The sequence below is a fragment of the Abramis brama genome (assembly GCF_963993115.1).
Source record: "Abramis brama genome assembly, chromosome: 1".
NCBI lineage: Eukaryota > Metazoa > Chordata > Actinopteri > Cypriniformes > Leuciscidae > Abramis > Abramis brama.
The window spans coordinates 46,682,989-46,688,988 of NC_139963.1; positions in this window are offsets into that span (position 1 = coordinate 46,682,989).

Genomic DNA, 6,000 nt, shown 5'->3' on the forward strand with positions numbered 1-6,000 from the left:
TGGTGCTAATGTAACACTTTTGATTGAGGATTAAACTCTGAATGAGTAGGAATGAATTCCTTAGTGAATAACAGGCTATATGGTGATTTTATCACCATAATCAACATAACCACAATCATTCATAAACTGTGCGTGTGCACAAGTGTGACTTAAAAAAAACAGCTCAAGCAGCAAAAGAAACACTGTTTTAGCATCAGCAACCCAACTAAAGCAAACACTGATCTCTATAATGGTAACTTCCAACCAAACATTTTCAATTAAACATCTCAATAACAACTTCTGTAGATGTATGACAGAAATAAAGTCATAATAATAAGTGTAATAATGTGTAATGGCTGGAAGTCAGTTGTAGTTCTTGTGTTTCTCTATTTTCTGTTCTTGTGTTCCTCTTTCCTTCAGTGAATCTGCTTGTTAACAGCAGGTGTTCATCACTAATGCTCAACAATCACTTACATATTCTCTTAATTATCTCACTGTAACACTGCGTCAGTGTTACTTTTTACTCGCTGTAGTGTGGATTTTCCTGTGGGGTTGAAAGGGTTAACAGTGTAAGATAAAAAGACACACCCACAAAATGTATTTTAACAGTAATAAACTGTAAGTTATAGAACAGGTTTATACTGGCAACAATGTTGCCAGTATTTTACTGTAAAATCTTGTTTTTTGGGTCACCATTGTGCAGAAGAGTAGAGCCTGTGCTTCAGTCCAGGAGAAGATCTAGAGACATTGATGATACGCTGCATGTTGCTTTATTTAAAAGGCAGTGACTGTGTAGTTGCTGATCCAGTGGAAATCTCTTTATTTACCAACATTTTTTGTGGTTTCAAATGAAATAAGTTCACAGTAATACTTTGCTCACTTTATTAACGCATTACAAATTTTAGTTAATACATTTAAATGACAGTTGGTTAATTTAAGACAGTTGGTTTCTGCAAGTGAAATTAATTAACTCGAGTTTTAGTGCATTTTTACAGTAACATACTGTAGATTACAGTAAATAACTGTACAATTAACAGTAAATTACTGGCAACAGTGTTGCCAGTATTTTACTGTAAAAAAACCCGGTAAGGTCTAACAGTGTACTTTTATGTTCTGCAGCAGAAGAAAGAAACTCGTACAAGTTTTGAATGACAAGAGGGGTGAGCAAATGATGAAAGTGTGAACATGAAATTAACTTTTACTTCAAGACCAACAAAAATGAAGTGAAAAATGAAATCCTTTTCTGTTGTTACCTTCCTTTTTCTTGCTGGAAAATGTCTGTAATTCCCTCCGTACAAAGTTTCCAGCCCAGAATGAGTCCAAACGTAGAGGCTATCAGCACATGCAGATCAGCAATTCTCCTCCATAATAATGACTCTGGAAAATCAAAAGTGTTTCTGGTGACTTGAAGGTGAGTATAAAATATTTGTTCCTAATTTTTATTTTTTTTTGGACCAATGAAATGTATTTCTGCTTCACTGCACTAGACGGCAGCATCGCGTCTAACTGTGATCGATGGAAAACACTGTTTACCTGTTATCTGTTGATGACAGCAAATCGAAAAGCATAATCCAGCTGGAATAGCATAACCAACCTGCAAAATCATTATGAAAAAAACCACATTAAAACAACATTAAAAAAAAAACCGCTTTAGGAGGGGAAGAGACAGGGCAAGAGGAGACTGAGAAAAATGAATGATGGAGATGAGGAGAGTGCAGGTATTGGCAAATAATCTACTGCCCACTGACATTGTTTTAAAGCTATTTTTTCCCATTTTTGGCCTTCAAACGTCTTGAAATGCACAAAGGCCTATGTAGATCAGAGAAATCAACATTTTCTTGGGGGAACCCCCGAAGCCCCTAAAAACCTAAATTTTGGACATAAGTGATTATAAAGCCCTGGTTGCCAAAAATTACTGTTTTTCTCATTTACAGTTTATTACTCTTAAAATACATTTTGGGACGTGTTGTGTAATCTAGTGTCCACTAAAAGTAACATTGACGCAGTGTTACAGTGAGATAATTAAGTGAATATGTAAGTGATTGTTGAGGATTAGTGAAGAACACCTGCTGTTAACAAGCAGAATCACTGAAGAAAAGAGTAAGAAGAACAGAAAAGACACACAACTACTACAACTGACTTCCAGACATTATACATTATTACACTTATTGCTAACCAGTTTGACTTTATTTCTGTTATGCATCTACAGAAGTTCTTATTGAGAAAGATGTTGAAAATGTTTGGTTTGAATTACCATTATGGTGATCAGTGTTTGCTTTAGTTGAGCTCTTGACCCTTGACATTTTAAAACCATTGTTTTTCCTCAGGCTGCTTTAATTGTGCTTTTTGCAAGCCACATTTATGGCAAAAAAAAGAAAAAGAAAAAAAGCCTTTTGTTATGTATTGATGATGACATAAGCATCATGTTATCTCTTTAATGATTGTCACCATTGTTGGGATTCATATGCTGATTGTTAATGTCTGTGTGTTTATAAATGATGCAGGAGTTCAAAAATGTTTTATGCTCAGTATAAATTGTATTGTGTAATTTATAATTTTGATATATCCTTCTAAATAACTTATTACTGAAACATTGCTGGATGAATGCTGTAGAATCACAGAGCTACTATCATCAATAAATATAAAATTGAAAGACACAGGATAAGATCAGTGGATCAGACAAGTCCATGATGATTGTGCCATCAGCTGAACACAGCCAAAAACACCTGATCAAATTCCTCTTGGCTTTTTCTTGCCATGACAACCGTGTATTTTAAACTCAGTCAATACACTCAATACAGTAGCAAAAAAAAAAAAAAGAAAGAAGGGTCAAGAGCCCAACCAAAGCAAACACTGATCACCACAATGGTAACTTCAAACTTTTTGATTGAAACGTCTAAACCTCTGTTGATTCTCAACAAGAACGTCTGTATGACGGGAACTGGTTTGTAAACTGGTTTCACACTCAGTGTGGCTGTAAGTCAGATGTAGTTCTCGTGTTTCTGCTCATCTCTTCTCTTTTTTCTGCTCTTGTTTCTCTGTCCTTCAGTGATTCTGCTTGTCAGGTGTTCTGAATTCACTCACTTCTTTTCATTAACTCAAGTGGACTATATTAGTGAACTAATGTAGGGAATAGTGAATGAGGGTATGGGGTGTGATTTGGAACACAGCCTCCGAGTTTCGACTTTGAGTGCTGTTCATTCACAGTATATTCCTGTAGACTAATTTCTTGAAAACTACCTATATTACCCAGAATGCATTGTTTTCTACAGTATATTACTGGTTTAATCGAAAATGGGATGTTACTCTTCGAATTTGCCTTTTTTTTACAGTAAAACAATTCAACAATTCATTCAAAGCAAACACTGATCACCATAATGGTAATTCAAACCAAACAAAACTGGCTAGTAATAAGTGTAATAATGAGTAATGGCTAGAAGTCAGTTGTAGTTATTTTGTTTCTGCTCGTCTCTTCTCTTTTTTTCTGTTCTTCAGTGCTCTTTGCTCTTTTCTTCAGTGATTCTGCTTGTTAACAGCAGGTGTTCATCACTAATGCTCAAAAATCACTTACATATTGACTTAAAGGTAGGGTATGGGACTTGCAAAACGGCCGGCAGATATTGAAAATACATAACTCAAATGGTCCTACCTTCTTTCCTCCAACGCTGGCCCTGACTCCACCCATTCATGTGGAGGGAGGGGGATGGGGGGAGGGGGGTATGGTACGACCGTTTGATTGACGCACTTACTGTCCAATGATTTTAGGTGGTCTTGGAAATGATTGGCTGGGGTTTTTGGAGTCCTGCCCGTTCCACAGATGATTAAATTGTTTAATTTTCATTTCAGTGCTTCTAACTCAGTGGCTGTAAGTGGGTTAGGAATAGGATTTCAAGTGATTTTGAAAAAATGTACAAAAAAGAGAATCACATACCCCACCTTTAATTATCTCACTGTAACACTGTGTCAATGTTATTTTTACTCTTTGTAGTGTGGGCACTACATGATGTGGGGTTGAAAGGTTTCAAGGTAAAATAGAAAAACAGTAATATACTGGCAACACTGATGAACACAGTTATTCAGTAATGAACTGTAAAATCCTAAGAATAATTTACTAAATGAAACAAGATCTTTACATAATTTTACTTTAATTTTACTATAATTTTAGTTCCTTGCACTCAGTAGAAAAATAATGTATGTGAACTGAGAGTAAATGCTGAAATGAAGCGTTATTTTATGTTTTGCACATAGAAGAGATCTGTTAGTGTTTAAAGTTCTGTTGGGATTTAAAGTGTTTCTGTTGAATTTTGTGGGTCACCATTGTGCTGAAGAGTAGAGCCAGTGCTTCAGTCCAGCAGAAGACCAAGAAACACTATGATATGTTGTGTGCTGCTTTATTTAACAGGCAATTATGCTCCTTAGGAACGTTTTGATTCTTTTTAGAGTGGAGAAGCATCTTTCAGATTCTGCTGATGTCATTGGAGTAGTGATAAGGATTTTCAGAAGATTAACAGTTTCTGAAAATGTGCACTGAAGGTTGTTCTCCATAAAAAACTGATACAGAGGCACTGCACCACTACACTTTTCAAACTCCGGGTTTTCATAGACCAAGGATAGTTCTGTCTTCAGTCTAGCCTTGTTCAGCATCGGATAGACCTCCACGGTGGCATTCAATGCAGCACTTGGAAAGGTTTTAGCATGCTGTGAGAACAGCTCTCCATGCAGCAGTGTTGAACTCACAAGGTGCCCAGTGAACGCAAAGCGCTCCTTTGTCTGAGCTCAGATGGTATCACAGACCTGTAAAACATAGAAAATAAATAATATATTAATTGCTTTACATAGAACTTTATTAAATTATGTCACAATAGGCCTATGAAAGTGAAATAAGCTGTACCTCAATAGCAATCAGATGTTGTTCAGTGGGCCCCAGTGTCCTCTGTCGCTTGGCAGCTGGAATCTCCTCTTGCACAGTGAATATGGAAGACCTTGTTTAAACATAAAACAATTGCTTAATACTACATTATTCTGCATTCATGTTATTTCTATGATTTTTCACATTTACCTGATGTTTCTAATGCTGTCAGCAAAGTTACAGATGGCAGCTTTGATGAAGATGGGATCAATGTTTCATTTCTGAAGCTGCTGAAAGAGCATGTCGACGTGTCGCATGATTTTTTGTGAAATAGTTGGAGAAAAAAGCTAAATGTACCAACCTCCAGCACCCTCCTGCTTCTCTCACAGTCACAGCATCAAAATTCCCAGAGTCCTGAATGGTCTTAAAACACTTAAGAACATCATCCCTGTGCTCATATACAATGTTCATTGAGCGACTGTGAAAGTTCCACCTTGTTGCACACGCTCTCGGACGTCTGCTGCCAACAACATCATCAAGCACGCTGGTCCGTTTGGGCGACCTTGAAAAAAATGCACAAAATCCACCTAGCTCCGAAAAAAGGTGGAGACCTTGGGTATCTTTGAGGTGGCTTGCTGCATTACCAGATTGAGCTGATGTGCGTAACAATGTACGTAGTGTGCGTTTTCATACACATCCATCACTTTACGCTGAACTCCTCCAGTGACACCCCGCATAACGCTCGCTCCGTCATTAGCTTGAGCTATTAATTTTGTCTTTGGGTGGGATCAATGCACTCATCCTTTCCAAAAGTGCTTGAGCGATGTTTTCAGCATTCACATTTTCAATCGGTATGAACTCAAAAAAGCGCTCTTGAATGACGTTGTAGTAGGGCTGGGCGATATATCGCACGATATTGTTAGGTGCATCTCATCAGGAAAAGCTGGTTCCCTTGATTAGTAGTAAATCACCATCACCTGCTTTCAGATGGAGCGGTGTTAAATTAACACTCCTGGGGCTGGGAGTGTATATGAGTCCACACTCAAGAGTGTAAAGTGTTAAAATATGAGTGTTAAATTAACACTCAAGAGTGTTAAAGTTAATGAGATAATTAAGTGATAAATTAAGTGACTATTGAGCATTATTGAAGACACCTGATGTTAACAAGCAGA